The sequence below is a fragment of the Mixophyes fleayi genome, chromosome 2 (genome assembly GCF_038048845.1).
Source record: "Mixophyes fleayi isolate aMixFle1 chromosome 2, aMixFle1.hap1, whole genome shotgun sequence".
NCBI lineage: Eukaryota > Metazoa > Chordata > Amphibia > Anura > Limnodynastidae > Mixophyes > Mixophyes fleayi.
Window position 1 is genome coordinate 126,774,964 of NC_134403.1, and position 19,970 is coordinate 126,794,933.

At 39.8% G+C, this 19,970-nt stretch overlaps 1 protein-coding gene across 3 annotated transcripts in view; it reads left to right on the plus strand.

Moving 5' to 3' along the window:
• The first annotated feature begins 7,230 nt into the window (after positions 1 to 7,230).
• Positions 7,231 to 19,970, plus strand: part of NALCN (sodium leak channel, non-selective) — a 431,975-nt gene continuing 419,235 nt past the window's right edge. For 2 of the 3 annotated variants that reach the window (XM_075199955.1, XM_075199956.1), the window contains exon 1: positions 7,231 to 7,513. The gene's annotated coding sequence lies outside the window, so the exon portion shown is untranslated. Of the gene's footprint in view, positions 7,514 to 8,010; positions 8,055 to 19,970 lie in introns of those variants that run through there. The other variant, XM_075199957.1, reaches the window with a different exon arrangement.

Here is a 19,970-nt window from a genome sequence, read left to right on the forward strand (position 1 = left end):
GAAGGGAGCTCATGGAAAGCTTTTGTGAAAATCAGAAACTTCTAAAAAATAACAACAAGTAGTCCAGCATCAGCTACCTCCCTTCTCGCAGCTAGATCTCAGCACCTGCAATCTACACCCCCAACAATTTCATCATCAATATCCTCAAAAGTGATCAGAGTTAGTCCTGCATCCAAGTTTCTAAGTGAGATGACTCCTCCCCTATCCAGGACTCCTCAGAAGAATCCATGAGCGTTAAGCCCACTACTGCTGCTCCTGCTGCTGGGGGTAAATCTTCATCCCAGAAGCAGACCAAGAAGAAGACTACTAGTAGTTTACAACAATTGACTGTTAAACAATCCTTTGCAAGAGGAAGCAAGTATGAAAGCTGTCATCCATTCGCAAAGCGGATCACAGACACCATGGCGACTATGCTAGTATTAGATCTGCGTCCAATATCCACTATTAATGCAGCTGGTTTTAGCCAGTTGCTTGAGGTCTTCTGTCCCCGTTACAAATTGAAACACAACACCATTTTACTAGAAAAGCTATTACTCACCTCTACCAGAAGGTTCGTAAAAATGTAATTATTGGGCTACAAAATGCCATTCTACCCACTTTACACTTAACCACAGATATGTGCACAAGCGGAACTGGGCAAACTAAAGATTATATGAATATGACAGCTCACTGGGTTGGTGATTCGCCTTCACCAGCAGGTACAGCAGCAGCATGTACCCAAGAATGTCACATTTTTCAGAGGCAGGCTACTCTGTGTATCATCTGCTTCACTAAGAGGCATATTATTATTATTATCCTAGATTTGTAAGGCACCACAGTGCTCCACAACTCCATACAGTATGGAAGACAAGGATATACATAAAACAAGACATACGTAATAAAAGAACAGACAAGGCAGACAAAATGAATGGAGACATGAAAAGAAAGGGTATGGAGGACCCTGCTCATTAGAGAACTTACATTCTAAAGGGAAGAGGGCACAGCTGAAACAAGAAGAGCACGTGTGGCTCAGAGTGGAGATTGGGATAGTTATGAGGGTGCAATAGTGTGAAAAAGTGTTATGGAGGATAAGGTCACCTCTAAAAAAGAGATGGGTTTTCAAAGACCATCTAAAGATTTGAAGGCTGTGGGAAATTCTAATTGACCGTGGTAAAGAATTCAATAAGTGGGGAGCAGCATGGGAGAAGTCTTGAAAGTAGGAGTGAGAGGTGATTATCAGAGACGAGACAAGATGCAGGTCAGAGGTAATACCGCTTACAACCTGTTTGAAAAACTAAGGGATGTCATTGCAAAATGGCAGGCTTGCACTCTCCTGAGGATATGTGATTTCTGATAACACCACCAATATTGTTAGAGCATTACAGTGGGGGGAATTCCATTACATTCCCTGTTTTGTTTACACGATCAACTTGGTGGTACAGAACTTTTTAAAAAATGACAATGACGTGCAGGAGATGCTGTCTTTGTCCTGAAATATTTTGGGGTAATTTTCGGGATTCTGCAACAGCATGTAGGAGAATGCAGCAGCTGCAAGAAGAATAGAACTTAGGGGGAATGTACTTTAGTCCAGTGCGGTGGAGAATATTTTCTGTGTTGTGCAAGGTGTAGAAACTGTGAAGAGAGTGCAGACATTGTTAGCTTGAGTAAAGTGATTCCCCTAATTAGACTTTTTGAAAAGCAGCAAGAGAAATCGAAGAAGGAAATGAAACAAAGCAATTCCGCTAATTATGTTGTTATCTTGTAGATTAAGTACTTTATTCGGTTTGCCAGGATCCAAGAGTTATCAACATCTTGAAATCGGATCATTACATTTTGGCAACTGAGCTTGATCCTAGGTTCAAGAGCTATGTCTTCTCTTTCTTTCCAACTGAGCCAGATCTCAAGAGATGCAATGAGCTCCTGGTCAGCAAGCTGACAGCTCAGATGGTACATGACACAATGACGTCTCCTCTTCCAGTTTAGTCTGGTCTAAAAGTATTGCCCAAAAAACATGGCAGCTTTTCCGTAAAATGAACTATAAATTCCATGAGGAAGGCCATTACCGGAAATTACATCAAAGTACACAGACTTCTGTATTGTTTAAGGGTGATGTACACACTGATGAGAGTGAATATGATGACAGTGTTGATTGCAGGTGCTGAGATATAGCTGAGAGAAGGGATCTAGCTGATGCTGGTATGCCTGGTAATATTTTGTGTAGAATGGCATGTTGGCAATTTTAGGTTTTTCTACAGTAAACTTTCACCTTTATTAGAGAGGTGTTTTTTTCTTTAAAAAGGTACAAGCTTTTTATTTACATTTTTGTTTCCCTGACTTAAAACCACTATGCACTTGAACATAGGCTTTAGCACATGAGGTAGAGGGATTAGTATCATCATGACTGAGAATGGAGAGTGACAAGAACAGTGCCACCTCTCCTGTTTCTGTATGAGCTATGGTACAGTAGAATGTCACTGGAGACTTTTAAGAACACTGACAGCCCTATTATTACAATTTCTGTTTCAGTACTGAACCCTGCCATATCTCCTGAGTTTCTGAGTGAGCTATGGTACAGTAAAATGTAACTGCAGATTTAGACCAAAACTGCCAGCCCTATTATTTCGATTTCAGCAATGTGTCACTAACCGCGGCGGTACGCCGCATCCTGGCGTGATCTAGCAGCCGGGCGCGTGCTTTAGTTACTATGCTCTGTTATTATTCTTTGGGATTATCTTTGTGGCATAGAGTTGGAGGGTGTAGGGACATCCTCCAACTCCAGGGGGAGCTCTCGTATGATTTAAACTGGTTCATTTATATATTTATACATGTTCCTGGTTTATGTTATTACCTATGCCAGTTTAAGCTAGTAATTAATTAGCAGCCTCCTGAGGCTGATTGTCAGCCCTGTCCTCCTCTGTCCTGATTGGCTCTTAGTACTATTTAAGGTAGTGAGGTCTGAGCCTCACTGCCGGTTATAGCATTCTGTTTTCAGTATTGCTGCCTGCTTCTGTGCTGTGTTGGTGTTTAACCCTGGGATTGCTTTCTCGTGCATGACCTCTGCCTGTTCCTGGATTCTGAACCATTGCCCGTGACCCTGATCTTTTGCCTGTACCCGGATTCTGAACCATTGCCTGTGACCCTGATCTTCTGCCTGAACCCAGATGCTGAACCTGTGCTTGTGACCCTTACCCTGCTGGTTTCTGACATCTCCACCAGTTCTCTGTCCAGTCCGCAGATCTCTGGCCTGTTCTACTCTGTGCATTACCTCCTGTACCTGTGTGCCGCCGTGTGAGTATAAACTTGTACTACTTTGAGCATAAGTCCTGGGGGCATCCGAGTACCTGTGTGCATACCAGTCTCTACGGAAAAGGTGGCTGCTAGAGGCGAAGACCTCATCCGCTTGTTCTACAAGTTTATGCCGCACTGGTGACCATAGCACAATGACAATTAGCAATGGAGCAGTGGGACTCTCCTGTTTGTGTGTTACCTATATAACACAGTACAATGTGACTGCAGATTTAGAAGACCAGGCCTACCAGCCCTATTATTTCTATTTCAGCAATGACAATTAGCAATTGACCAATGGAGCTCTCCTGTTTGTGTGTTACCTATATAACACAGTACGATTTAGCAATGGAGCTCTCCTGTTTGTGTGTTACCTATATAACACAGTACAATGTGACTGCAAATTTAGAAGACCAAGCCTGCCAGCCCTATTATTTCTATTTCAGCAATGACAATTAGCAGTGGAGCGATGGAGCTCTGCTGTTTGTGTGTTACCTATATAACACAGTACAATGTGACTACAGATTTAGAAGGCCAAGCCTGCCAGCCCTATTATTTCTATTTCAGTAATGACAATTAGCAATGGAGCAATGGAGCTCTCCTGAATGTCACTAGAGATTTTGAAGAACACTGCTACCCCTCCTCTTTCTGTTCTACTTATGACGCTGCCCAAATGCACTAGAGACTGGCAAGAGCTGTGCTACCCCCTCTGTGTCCCTCTGTGAAATGGCGCTGGATCGCCGTGGAGGGCGGTACTTACAGAATCCAAAACTTGTGAGATCCGATGACGTAAAGATGACGTTTTGCCCCTTTTTCAATTCCAAGTGCATGCAAAAGTACCGAGCCGGCTCGGCCCTTTACTCGGATCTGCTAAGTTCGGGTGTGTTTGGTTCTCAGGGAACCGAGCCTGAGCATCTCTAGATAAAACATCTCACGTTATCCCCTGTGCAGACTGTTCACATCTTGACCACTGTCAGATTTGACAGAACTGTGCAGGGATTTTCTAACAGACACAACAGCTATGTTCTGCAATCTGATGGTGTTTTGTATGAGTGCAACAGGTGTCACCTCCTAGGGGCGTGTGAGACAACAACTACACCTCACCTGACACAGACTAAGTGAATCAGAACACCCCTCATCATGGACAATGGATCCCCTGAAGCAAAGCCGTAACTATACATTTTAGTGCCCTGGGCGAAAGACACCACTGCTCTGTGGCAGCATCACATAAATTCCAGGAGGGATTTGATTGGGGCAAATGGTGGGGACTGTGGCGCCCCCTTGGCCTTGCACCCGGATGGTCGCATCGGCCGCACTGCCCACGTTATGGCCCTGCCCTGGAGAAACATCTACTGGGGTACAGGACAGTCCCTTGACCTTGCGCAGTAGTGAACCTATTCAGACAGGCCAGACCACTACTCTCTTTCTTTGTCACCAGGTCTGGGAGACTTTCCAGGACTATGTTAGTTAGCCTCTCATTTTCTCAGTTCATCCTTGTTGCACACTGTTCCCGCATTCAACACCTGTCACAACCACACACTTGTTGAATAAAAAGAGATGTAGATGTATGCTGTATGTGTTTGTGGGTGGGGGAAGTTTTATCATTGCCATCCACTTGCTATAGGAAGTGTTTTGACACACAGGAAGTTTTTGCTATACAGAAAGGCCCCTGCAGCCATGTTCTTTTCAGCATTACTGCAGCTAGTAAAGACCCTCTTGTGCAGCTCTCCAGAATCCTGTGGTAATTTGCAGATATACCACCTTACAGCCTCTACTTGAATATAGTGTGTGGTTCCCTAGGCAATACAATTGTCAGGTTCCTACCAAAACATACAATGCAATCTGTGCAGGGCTATCCCACAACAGATTAAAGCTGGTATTGTTGAAACAGTCTCTGGCTATGTCATTATTGGGATAGTGGTCTGTTTTAGGTTTAAAGATTCTATAAATGCAGACCCTAGGTTCAGACAGGCAAGCCACCCGGTCTCCTAGGAGAACAGGCAAACCTCCCGGTTACTGGCAATGTCTTTAGTTGAGTGGCGGGAGGCAGGGCTTAGCACGCAATTTCCACGTCATCGTGACCCTGCCCCCTGCTGTTATAGGCTTAGAAAGATCATGACAAGTTAGGGGGCGTGGCCACCATGATGCAATTCACCTAGCCCCGCTCCCACATGCCCACCTGCCCCCCCCCCTTCTCCTACAACTTGCCAAAGTTGGCAAGTATGTCTATATCCTGCACTGTCTCATCTTCTTCTACCTCCAATGCTAGCTTACCTCCCCTGCTAACCTTCTTAAACGTCCCACCTGCCATTATCCCTACCCCGTACCTCTATCACCCCTTCATTCTACCCTCCTACAACTTGGTCCGTTTAGCCTCCATCTCTTCTGCTACCCACCTGGACCACAGAGCCTAATGTCACATCAGCCACTATTATCTCTAATTACCCCCTCCCTCTAGAATATAAGCTCTTAAGGTCAGAGCCCTTTATCCTATGTCTCAGATCTGTCCACACCATCTTCCTTGTAGTCCCAGTCATGTTTCTGTATGTTATGAGATTTGTTCTGTTAATTTTAGCCAAACATTTATGATTCTGCCTACCTTTATCCATGTTTTTAACTTTGCTTTTTCGTGTATGTTTTATATGTATGATTATGTCAGGTGCTACAGAATCTGTGGCGCTAAACACATAAACAGTGGTGATGATCACAAAAAAATTAACAATAAAAAAGCTAGGAGAGCACCAATAAAATAAAACAATTTATTAGAAACTAAAATTGTATAATTAAATAGTTAAATAATTAAAACAATCTCAAAAGACACTCAGCAGGGTGAAAATAATCATTTCACACACAGTCAGCATGTATATTTCACAGAGATCTTATGTCCATTACAATCAGCAATCACCTGCTGTATGTACAGTGAGGTTTTGAGGTTTTTGCTTATTATGAAATTTACATGCTGACTGTGTGTGAAATGATTATTTTTGCTCTGCTGAGTGTTTTTTTTAAATTGTTTTAATTTTTTAACTATTTCATTATACAGTTTTAGTTTCTAATGTTTTTTTTTTATTTTATCTGTGTTCTTCTATTTTTTTATTTGTCATTTTTTTTGCTATTATAATAACAGGCCCAGTACCTGTTAAATAGTGGAGCTGCAGATAATTATAGGCACTTAGCTAATGGTCCTGTAGCGCCTGGTAACTATTTTAGTGGTGATGATAATTTTATTTGGGAAATGGGGGGTTCGAAAGTTAATTACAAACTATCCACTTCCATTCACATTTTCCATACTGACACTTCTCAATTTCCATTTCAACCACTGGCTTTAATTAGTGCCAGTATTGTTAATGATTTGATTTGAGAGTTATTTTATAAATGTCGCCCGCAGCCCATCCAGTCAGCATTATTGTTACTCTTGCACTTCCAACTGTATCATTCAAAGTTCTCCAATGTTGCAACATTGTGAACTGACCATTAGTGAGGAGGTGTGAGTACAGAGGTAACTGTAATGTTCCCATATACCAGTTGGGTGTTTTATAAACTTAAACAAACCCCAATAATTATAACAAGTGGTGTTCCTCTTTTATGATTTCTCATTATAATCATATTATCCATATAAAAAAATTATATTTTTGATCAAACTGCTTTAAATGAATTGTTGAATTAATCAATGAATTTCTTAAAACTGTTTTGAATGTGATTCATATATAAATAAAATATTTATATGATCATTTTAAAATAGAAATTTTCATTGTTATTTGTCCTGATTTTATTTCATTTGTAATATACATTTGATTTTTCAAAGCTCTAATATTTAGCTATCCAAATGTAGGGTATTGTATAACAAGTGGTGTTTCCCTAAATAACTACACATCTGGGTGTAATGTATGCAGGTATTATGTATGCAGCAGGGTAGATTGAAAGAGAATGGAAGTATGTCCCTAACGCCACTCCATAAGAGAGGATCCCAGCTGTGTGTAGCTCTGAGACTGATGATCGGCAAGCAGGAAGGAACCTGCTAGCAGTGAGCAGCCCTCTCCTTCACATGCAATGCTGCATCCCCGGCTGACATAGAGGAGTGTGTGCCTGTCCTCTGCCTCTCTTCCTCATCTGGCTCTTAAAGGAGGAAGGATCAGCACAAACACTGTCTTCATCATCTGCTCACAATACAAAACACCCCCCGAGAATGAATAAAAGCTAGAGGTGCAGGCAAAACATCCATGCAATGAAGGCAAAGGCAGTGCAATAGGTAGGTTGTTATTTCTCACTCCTTGTCGTTGTATTGCTCATCTCCTTATGCCCCTTGCTGTGTTCTCATCTTCTGCCCCTAGTATGTTGTTTTCTGCTGGTGTGTGGTGTGGGATTGTTGAGGGGTGTTGAAGCAGCAGCAGCAGCCAGACAGGCCCTATGTACAGTTGTGTGTCGTTGTGATGCTTTACATCTACATGATGCTGAATGCAGTTAAATGGGATATTCAAGCCCATCTGAGAAGCACATAAACATGCACGTTAACCCACATTGGTACAGTTCATTTGCCTCATCTGTTTGGGATTTTTTCAGTGTCTCTTGTTTGTTTTGTGTGGCAGACCCATCTCTTTGGTTTAGATAATATGTGTGAGCACAGCTTACAGGTGAAAGATACAGCACTTTGGTCCCCTCCCCCAAATTACAGGAGGTTGTCATGGTGACAGAGCTGCCAGCTGCAGCATCCTAGTTGTGAAAGGGGAGGAAGTGAGGGAGGGACATTGGAGTCCAAGGTTCATCTGCACTCACCAAAGCAGGGGCTGAAGGTACTGGACAGATATACTGTAAATGTGTTAGATAACATTATATACATCTATGTAGGGTAAAACAAAATACGGTTGCCTAGAAAAATGAAAACAAAAATGGCACTTTAACAAAAGCTGGTGATTAATGTAAGTGTCATTAAACCTGTTTATTGGAGTGCTGTTGTCAAATAAAATACTCAGAGACCAGTAAGTACAATAAAAATATGGAAAAAGAAATTCACCTGGAGAATATATAAAAAACTGCACATGATTAAAAGGTTTATGCTTTTCATCATCTTAATAATGAGTCATCTGGTTCCTTTCATCAGAGGGAGTGTTTTACATGTATTTTCCCTCAAAGTTTTCAAATTGTTTGGATACAGTAATGCCCCAGAAATATCTTGAATAAATAATAATAAAAATATGTTTTTCCCTTTTGAGCCTATATATAACTGCGTTGATGAAGCTGATTTTCTATTGTCTCAGAGATAGAAAATCATTTGCCACTGCAATTTATCAATGATATAGCAATACACTGCTGCCTAAGTGATACTAGCTGGGAGCTATAAGGCTTAGTTACTGTTATAGTATTATTATTTTATTAGTGGATCTGAAATCCCATGTCTGGGCGTTCCTTTCCACTGCTCATGGCTAGCAGGGTCATCCATCAGCATTTACCCCAAGACTGGCCTGGTAAGGCAGTATGATAAGCCCACTCCTGGCCTGTGTCGGTGAGTATCGCACTGCATCCCTGGCGATTAATGGTGGGGGGGAGAAAATCATTGTTATTACCGCTTTTTAGTAAATAAGCCAGTTACTCTTGATGTCTCTGATTTAATATTGCAGATTTTTTATGTTTAAGTGGAGAGAATCATGGCCAAGCTGGGGTGGCAGATAATTCTTCTGATACTGTTGTCCTCTGTAAGGTACAATTATAATTCAGATAATATTTTAATAAATTTACCAATATAACCATGGATTACATATGTACAGTGGTCTATATATTCTAGAGATGTTCACTGACCCCCGTATTTTGGTTTTGGCAAAACCGCCCTTGTGTGTTTGGATCCCTATTTTTTTTCTACAATATCATAATTTGGCTTTTTTTTTTTTGTTCCTATATTTTTATTAACCTTAATAACATTAATTTCCAGTCATTTCCAGTCAATTTTGTTAAGTGACAAGACCACTGCTCCCTCTCCTGTTCCTGTGTGAGAAATGGCACTGGAGACTGGAGAGTGACAAGACCACTGCTCCCTCTCCTGTTCCTGTGTGAGAAATGGCACTGGAGACTGGAGAGTGACAAGAACACTGCTACCCCTGTTTCTGTGTGAGCAATGGCCTGGATCTCCTGGGGAGGGAGGTACTTATGGAACCCAAAACCCACGAGATCCGACAATGCAACAATGAAGTTTTGCCTCGATTCAGATCCAAGGATGCGCAAAAGTACCGAGCCGGCTCGCGAACCTACTCGGGTCCCCTAAGTTCAGGTAGGCTCGGTTTTCTGAAAACCGAGCCCGAGCATCTCTAATATATACTGCACTTTTTAAATGCATACAATGTGCAAATTATACTTTTTTAGATCTGTTTTAATACATCCAGTGTTTTAAGTGGAAATTTAGAAGTGACGGTATGGAAAATGTAACCGAATGTCTTGGGACTACCTAGCCCCCGAAGCTTTAGGTAATTTAATAAGTTTATATTAATGTTAGATCTAATTTTATATGCATTTTAGTGCTATTTAGTAATACACAAAGACATAATCATGCAAAGCAATCAAAGCAAGCTCTCAAATGTAGCCTCCATTGGAGTTCAGTCTTAAATTATGCATTTTTAGCAGTTGTGTTGTCATAAATCCATTTTAACACAATAGTGCTCATAAAAACAGAAAGAAAAACAACCATAGTGTGATCTTTCATTTATATATAAATGATAAATAAGTGAGCTGAATGTGATCCCACTCACCTATTATATGATGTATAAAATCCACCATATCTCATTGAAGTGATGTGGCGGAATGGACTCTTGTCCTCCTGACGGTCTCTCTCACTTGTGCCTGGTCTCTCTGGGGTTCTGAGCTGTCCTGCACTGAATATGATGGGGTACTTGATTCCGCTCAGCAAGACAGGGAATGTCCTGAGAAGGATTGTAATAGGTGCTTATACCCTTGGGTAACGCATCTAAAATGAGGGGCATCAGTGTGGACACCATCACTGGAAAAATCCAATTATTATTATGTTATGCGTTGTAACGGAGCATTTTTCTTTATTAAGTTTTATGGTACTATGTGAATTTAGTATGCTCACCTTTTGCTTATCATTTCACAGTAATAATGAAATGTAAGAGGAAAGCAGTGTTCCCTCTTTTTATAAACCTTTTAAAGTTTTAGAAATCCTATAAAACTTTAAACAGAAATGTGTGCTTTTACATATCGGGACATAATTAACAATATGTAATATTTAAAATGTTACAATAATGTTTTAGACTTTTATTTAAATATTTTTTATTTTATTTTTTTAATTGGTGGAACTATGGAGACTGGTCCAAGTTAACTCTTATTTCCCTGGGTCAGTATCGCCAGAGTAGCTTAGTAGCTCTGCTGCCTTGGCAATATTTTTTTCTTAAATGCAGGTTATAAGTGATTATATTATTTTGTTGTTGTGACAGGGGCACTGTTATAAAATAGACCCCCATGTCCTAAAATTTGATAAACCTCATCTTGTGTGTCAATAACACAACATATTTTGCTTTGTCTTTATGTATTCAACAAAAAAGAATCATGAAGAAGCCGTATGTAAAATAATAAATTCAGTAGCCACTTTTATTTATAAAGTATTTTACCACGGAGAAATACAGTCGCCTTTCATTTTCACGTATGTCCTGGATACATCATATACAGTTGTGATCTGATATAGAAATAAGGCATAGCACATTATAATTACAAACTTGTTTATAGAGTTAAAGACAGTTTATCAGCAGTAACTTGTAATTGTTTTTTCCATGAGTTTATCAGTGTCTTACATTGTATTTTAAGTAATTTTGACCATTACAACCCCGTTTCAGTTTATTGATGTTTGAGGGCATTAATTTATACACCACTCTTTCATGGTCACGACATCTCAATAGAATTGAGGCCTGAATTTATTTTTACAAACCATGATCTTTCTTTTTCTACCATTCGCTTCCAGATTTGCTGGGGTGCTCATGATCATTGTCCTGTTGCATGATCCAATTTCGGCTAAGATTCATTTGTCACACAGGTGGCCTTACATTTTCCTCTAGAATATTCTGATATAAAGAGTACACCAAATCATCACCCCTCCACCATGGCGTTTGACTGTTAGTATGAGGATTTTGCAATAATGCATTGTTTTTTCTAAACTTGGTGTTGTGCATTACTACCAGGCCCGGCGCTTGCCTAGGGCGCCGGCTCTGGAGGGCGCCACAGAATTCTAAAATACTTTAAAACTGTGCGGCGACCGCTGACCATACCTGTCACGGCCGCCGCACAGCATTCAGATGGACGGGGAGGGGGGGAAGAGGCTATTTTGTCACCACCGCCGCCTCTCTGCTCCGTCTCCTCCCCTCCACTTACTAGTGTCAGTGAGTGGAGGGGAGGAGACGGAGCAGAGAGGCGGCGGTGGTGAGACAAGGTAAGGAGAGGAGGGAGGAGGGCGGCGATTTTTGCGGGGGGGGCAACGATTTTTGCGGGGGATGGGGGGGGGGGGTTGGCGCCGCTTTTTTAAAAATGCCTAGGGTGCCGTGGACCCTAGCACCGGCCCTGATTACTACCAAAATCCACTTTGGTCTTATCTGTGCAGAGGACATTGTTCCAGGAGTCTTCTGTTTTTTTCAGGTTCAACTGTGCAAACTTAAGTCATACTTCCATGTTTTGTTTGAAAGAATTGGCTTTCTTTTAGGTACCTTTCCATGAAAGCCATGCTTGTTCAGGCTTTTTCTGATGATAGTCATAAGCTTTAACATTCACCGTGTTGACAGAGGCATGTCGATCCCTGGATGTAGCTTTTGAGTTCTTTGCAATGTCTTGTAGCATCATACAAACTGATCTCTCAGTGAATTTACTGGGACCGCCCACTCCTGGAGAGATTAAGATCCGTCTTCAATGTTCTCCATTGGTATATAATCCGAACTGTAACCAGAAATTTTATTACTTGGGGCATGAAAGAAAAGTCGCACAGCCGTAGTTACGGCCTTGAATATAATCTTACTCACTATGGATTGATGAACTTCATTTGTTATAAATGGCTTGAACAGTAACAATCGCTTTTCTGAGATCACTGCAGATGTGTTTTTTCCTTGGCATTTTTCTTACACACACTTAAATGCTCCAAACTGCTTAAGATTCTGCTTTTATTTAGATGTGGCAGCACTTCCAGATGATACTCACTTGCACATGATTATGTGCTCATCTCCTGACTCAAATCGATTTCTTTATTAATATGGAAGTAGACAGTCTGGGCTGGTATATAACATGGAGAGTGGAATACAGTGCGTGGATGGTGCCTCTATGGTGGGCTGGATTTTGAGAGCCAGGGTAATAAAAAGATTGGGACTAAATGAGTGGCAACTTTGCAGTACTCCTAGTATAATGGACCATGGCAGTGGCAGAACTACCATTGGTGCAGCAAGTGCGATGCACCAGGGACCATGGAGTTATTGGGGTCCGCTGCACAGGGAATTAGCGAGCTGTGGGCCCCGGTTCCCTCCTCCCCGCTTCTCTGCACTGGGGCCCACAACTCGCTAGTTATGCCTCTGGACCATGGTCTGTAAGACCACTATCAATTATACAAAGGTCGTAAATAAAAATAAACACAGTCACAATTTTGTCATTATGTATTCGAAAAAATTGATTAAAACATTCACCAAATCCTGATTGACCTCTTTATTAAATATAAAATAGAATTGTTGTTCTTGACCCATCGTATTCCATTGGGACATAAAATATTTTTCTTCTTTGTTTTAAATTTTTTTTGGTTTTGTCTTAATTCTCCATAGTCCTATGGGGGCAGGAGGAATCCAGGAAAAATCACCATCAAATATCATTCACTATGAGAGCCTGTTGTGAAATGACTGTGACATAGAGCTACTAGGTCTCCCTTTCACTGATCAACCAGTCACAAGCGGCCACCTTGGGAAAACACTTATTATTGGATTGCAATTAATGGGGACTCTCTGCTTAGTGCGGCAAAGCTGCTTGTGGTACCATCATTGCCACAAAGTAATGAATATGCAAAGTTCTTGGTAGGCTGACATATGCCAATCAGAACAGCCCAGGCTGATGCCATATGCCAGGCAATTTAATTAATTATCAGTGAACCATTACAAGAGGACATTGGAAGAAGCTTTAAGAGAACAGTTGCAGAATATGTAAATTAAATTAGACCCTTTTATACATAAACAGTATATTGGTGTGAGATTGAGATGACCAAAACTATAGCTTGTATTAAAAATATCTGACTAGTGACACATGCATAGGTTATACATTGTTAACATTACATGCATCTGTACCAGTTTTTTATGATAGGCTAACATTTAAAGGGGAGTCACATAAACATTCCTAATTTATGAAAACCAATGTCTAAGATGTTGTAAATATATTTGTAATATTATAATTTTATTTATTACAGTTTATTCTGATATTTTGAATACAAACTGCATATAGTTAGGCTATTAATATAGCCTTTTAGAAACAGATGAGTATTACACTGAATGCACAAGATGCAGAGAAGTGTTCAATTGTTGCATCCATCAAAGTCAGAAATACTTTAACAAATACTTATGTGAGGGCGATCATTGGAGGGGACAACAGGCCAAACCGGGCACACTGTGAGGCTCACTTTGATTTCTGCTAAGGGCCCAATTTTGTCTAGATGCTTCTGGCTCATCTTAAGTGGTTTTGAAGATGAGCCGGCAGCACTTTAATAGAGGTGTTATTATCACGCGTGGAGGCTAAAGGCTTAGGTGTAAAAATAAAAAAAAATCATGCCAGCAGCAAAAGGGTAAACAAAAAGTCAAGAAGTCTAAAATGTTGTCCTTTGTAAGCTAAAACGTGTGTCTGGAATAAAGTCAGAGGAGACTTGGATTTTTGAAAAAAGCCTTTTAATCATTTTTTTTAATGTATTTAAATTAAAATGTATACACATATAATCAGAAGTACAGGCTTGATTTACACTGAGCTTATTCAGGCAAACAAAATATTTTGGTGTTAACTCTGTAGAATTTAAAGCTTAAAGGAATGTGAGTCCTGGTGTCAGAAGTAACACCTCCCCTCACTTTAAAAGAAAAATAAATGCTGTGTTAAGGAGGAAGGAGAAATAAAGTACGTACTGTATACCTGCTTCTAATTGAAATAAGTTTTCTACTATTGCTGAGAGATCACTAATGTTCTGAGTTTAGTATTGATTTCATTTTTGGCACTTGCTTTTCAGCTAGGGATTGCCCCCCAGCAGAATGAGGACAGCCATTGCAACATCAATGGGTTGTAAGTGGAGTCTACAGGCTATCGTAAAAGTCTAAGGGGGTCTTTTTATCATTAATCATCAGATTTTTCCTTTACTTATAATTTCTTATCTCAGCGATAAGAAATTAATTTTTGGATCATTTTAGCAATTTAGTATAGTTTGGACAGTGTCTTCAAAATGTGGTTGTTCTGGCGAATACTTAGCCCACCAGTGATGTCTTAACGAGGCTAGTGATGAAAATGAAGGTAAGAGGTGCTGTCGGCATTTCAGGACAAGCTTTTTGCTGCTTGATAAATTGAATGATTTTGCCGTCCCCAAAGAAAATTATGGTGTTCAGTTTTCAATTTCATTGACAAAAAGACAGGTTGAAATATGTTTGACATTTCACCCCAGATATTAAGTCTCTACAAAGCAAACTTTTCAAAAATGGTCTTAAGGCCCCAAAGAAATTTATAACATCCTGGAAAGGCAGAATCAATGTTTTAAAAAAACAAATAATTTACTTATGTATGTATCTCTACTCCTTGCCAATCCCACTTCATAAGTCAGAAATCCCCACCCTGCAAAAAGATATGGTAAATATTTTATGGGACTTAGAAAAGCAATTGCATGTTCACCACCATACTTATACTTGCTTAGGAAGAAGGTGGTTTGGACTGACTCCCATGTAGCCTAACTTTCTCAAATGCTGCTCCATTTGGGCCCAACATGTTTGAACGTTATGCAATGCCTCCTCCCTAATCACAAACCAATCTGCGCTATTAAATATCTGTTCATAGCGCACTTACATACTAGGAATTATTATTTACATTATAAATTAAAGACAATTATATAAATTAATTTATATATTAAACACCTGAAAATGTAAAAAAATAAAATACATATGTGTAATATACAATTCCTTACCACAATATCTTAAGCGGTATTCTATTGCTGTTTTCACTAGCTATATACATCACCATGAGATCATATGAGCATTTATACAATTGTATTCTCATTGTTCTTGACCTCTAGGTTCTAAAGCAACAGTGAGCCCAGGGCGAAGCTCACATACCCCTTTCCTAACTCAAAGGTTAACTTGGACCTGTATCTCAATGGTAGAGTGTATCCGTTTTGCTCAAGAGAGCAGTACATGTATTCAATCCATTCTATATATTTGCACTGGTACAGCTATATGAGGATTTTTATTAGAATTTAGGGACATATGATGATTGCTCTGTGAGAAATCCATGTAGTTTTAAAGGTGAGGCTTTGTTCTAATGGTGAGAAGTCTAGGGTCAACACTTTGGCCAGGTTCAGAATTAAGACTTGGATAATTTTAAGGCCATGTTAGAATTAGGATTAAAGTTATACAAGTTACATTTTATTGCTGTTTTTATTTCACCCAGGAAATCTTACCCCAAAGATCAAATGTCTAGAAATAGAAGACTCTCCTCTTTAACACAAGGGTTGCTGGGTCTTTCTAGTATTCCAAGGGGCTGAAATAGAAGGAGTAATCTAAAGATGAGCGAAATGTTGCTCATATAGAATTTCGCGATGGAGCAGGCAGCTTCTCCGAGGTGCGAACTTCCAGCCTAACAATTAGTACCACTTTCTCTTCTCCATTCATTTCCATATTTGTAAATTTGTATTTAGCTAAATATTTCAGTGTAGGAGTAGAGCTGGGGTGGCAAAGATCAACTTATACTGTTGTGTGGTATGGTTAGAGTAGGACTGGCAATAGTTGAGGCCAAATTCAGTTGGCAAAAGGTGCAAAGTTTGGCTGACAAATGCAGAACAATGCAAATATTTTACATGACAATTATAACATTTCACTCATCTTGAGGCCTATCCCATCTTGGCACTATTTCTAAATGGCCCTGCCTACCATATGCACCCAAAACACAATTCTGCTTTTTTTGGCTGTGCAAATGTATTTGTCTGTACAGTGGAGAATTGTGACATTATAGAGAGAAGAGAACATATATAGTGCCCTTTGTCATGTCTGTAACCAAATGGATGTGCTTGTATGTCATCAGTACTTTTAATAACAATGGGGTAACATAGATTTACTGCAGGAATTCCATGCTTCCCTTCTAGTACATGCATCCTGCTGTACTTCTATCCATAAAGGGGCCATGAATTGGCTGCAATAAATTAAACTGTGACATTTGGTTGCTATTATATTTTAGATATACTGTATATTTTATCTTAAACTACATTAAAAACATAAAAACAAATCTGCTCCAAACTTAATAATTTGATTTACTCTTATGAATGATACTTTTAGTAAATTTTGATAAACAAAATAGCTGTATTTCTCAGGTACACACTGCAGTGTATTTAGTCAGTACAGACATGCTGAGGTGAGCACTGCAAATATTCTTGTTTCATATTTTTACCACTGGCGTTAATTACTTGTTTTTTAATTGCACTTTTAACGCTAGTAAAACACTTGTATAGGGAGGGGTTTGACAATAAACCAAACCATTGTAGGTCCACATTACCATTATGTCACGGTGCCCACTTGTAATTTTAATAGTGTTGTGTTAGGGAAGCAATGGGGCAGCCTACTGTAACCTTAAAACAATTGTGACAAATATAACAAATTGTGTTGCTTTACTGATCTACATGTGATATTGTTTACAAAGATAATTTGCTTAGAATGTGATAGTTTTGTTAGACATTTGTTCAACGGTCATATTTAAAATGCTGTTTATATTTCTTTTAAACATTAAGTTTTGTACTATTGTAACATGAAGCTATAATTTTTCCAGTATGTTCTTCGATAACTCAGTTATCCATTGAGTTATGGACGAACCTTCATAACTCTCTCTGCCTTGCATATAAATCTCTGTGGCAGATTTATATGTAAGGCAGGTGCTTGTTCCCCAGGAGAGGATCACCTGACTATTGAGTCAGAGCCCTCCCTTCATATATTTCTACAATTGTATAATGTTGTACAAGCCCAGCCCCTAATTAGTGTAAGCCATATGCCCCATTTTGCCCGACCATGACCATTTCTGACAGAGCCCCATCCCTTTTGAGGTCGACCATTCATGGCTATTAGAAATTATGGTGCAGTTAATTACTCATCCTTATTGCTCTCTATAGGTACCAGTCCTGCTGCTTTCACATTTCACAGTGTTATGTGGTGTTTAGAAATCTCCATGGTCAATTTACGGCATGATGATGCTCACCACATCATATGTGAAATGACTTGTTGCCATGGTAGTTACATAACCAATAACAAATTAAATCGTTAATAGCAGCTTACATCAGTATATTCAGTGGTTGAAGTGGGTATAAAAATGTAATGGGAATGTAAGTGAATAAAATGTGATAGTTTTACAATGAAGGCAGTAGTGGAAGTGATGGTATGGCATACTACCGTACACCCCACACACACACACACACTTTGACCACTGAGTATATTGAAAAGTGAGCAAATCAATCCCTCTTCTTACAGGTAGACAGAGTGATTTATGTTAAGGTACCTCATTTTAACATGATGTTGCATCTTTAAGGTATTACATTTGTCTTCATTACAAGTGATTGTATCTTAGTCTAAAAATCTTTTTGCCTCACAAAGAGGCTAAAGTGTCATACAAGCCTGGAATATTTATTTTTCAGTTATTTTTTAAGAAATATATATATATATATAAGATTCCACCTGAGACAGCCTTTGTACATGCCTCCTACCACCCTGCATGCACACATTCTCTGATTACTGGCTGCATTCTTTAGCAATTGATTGCAAAGTGAAGCACTGTAAACCACAGAGCTATTAAGGCAAGACGTTGAGGTTGTCTCAAAGGCTCAGGTTGACAGTTATTTCAGCACATTGTGGGCCAGGAAGTGGAACCAAGGTGATAACTTCATCTCTGCCTCCTGTGTGCCATTTGTGATGGGTTCTCACAGCTAAGGACGGCCGTGTGTGTCATTATTTATTCTTCCACAATAGTACAATACATATATTAGAAAGCTTCATATAGCATGTTCCAGGTGCAGATTGTCAAGTCGGGATTCTTAATTTTAAGTTTCCAATAGTTTTAGGCTAACTTGGAGACAAAGGTAACACAAGCTCAAACTAAAAAAGTTTTGTTGTAAAGATGTAAGGAGAATTTAAAGAGCAACGCTGCCAAGATTAGCATCAACATACACCATCTCCTCAGTTACTGTGTAATGAACTCAGTGAGAGAAGCTTCTGAGATATTATTTAGAATGGATGCCTAGCATCAGGCTGGTGCAAGCATTAGTTACTACCTAAAACACTGACTGATTTACATGATGTCACTCACTCAGGGTTCTTTCCTTGCAGCGCCACCCGCTGTCATGGAGGAGTAACAGCCTGCAGCATCTTGCCTGTTAAGATGCCAGCAGCTGCTCTTTAATGTTGGTGATTGGCTGGAAATGTAGTACTTAGCTGTGATGTCACAGCCCACCTCCACATTCCTAGCCTCGTGGGAGTTGAATAAGGTTAAGGGAGGGGGAGCAGGCCCCTAGCGTGCCCACAGACCTTCTGTTGACCCTACCTAACATGATCCACTAATAATTATTCTCGTACTATAGACAATCATACCGCTTCCCTAGCCACCTATTTTAACAGACACCTACTTTTGTGTAGACTGGCTATGCTCTGCCTTAGAGGGTCAGAAATGCTGTCCCCTTCATGACCCTTAGATTCTGTGCTGCAGACATGGTAACACATGCAGTGTCCTTTAGTATGGGTCGTGCCTCACATTGAAGTAATTGCATGTATTGGAGGATTTGGCATCAAATCTATCAATTTCTACCTAGAAAGAAAAAATGAGCACACTAAGTAAAGTGTTATTTATTTAATACTTTGGCTTTGAATAGAACATGGTTTTTTTTCTCGGAAACATTGAATGAAATGTTAAATAAATAATATTTTATTTTCAAATAAATCTCAGGTGCCAATGGTTCATATCTGAGACTGTTGTGAGATATTCATTGAATGCGATACTGACACTTGTATCGCATTCAATGGAGCCCTGTTTATGAACCAGAAAAAAAATGATCACATGTCTGTTTAACAGCCTTACACATACATAGGCACATGCCTGTTTCTGTTTTTTTGGAACTCTTCCCAAAAAAAGACTAAAACGTCTACTTAAAGAGTAAAAATGTCTGGGTAAAAATCCCAATGTATGCATCATAGACCAATCTTTCTTTTTAATGTTGATTTGAAAATATATACAAAAAGTCCTGGCAAAGAGGTTAGTTTGGGTCATGTGGACCAGGTGGGATTTGACCCTGACCGTCGGGTGGGGTATAACAGATGTAGCAAACTGGACATCCTGTCCCACCCTGGTCATGGCCCTGGAAGCAGAAAAGGCCTTTTACAGAGTGGGGTTGACTTTTATGAAAAGGGCTCTGCATTACGTCTTAAGGGTGAATATTTCCAAGGCATCATGGATCTGTATCAGAACATGTCTGCAACAAGGATGCCTGC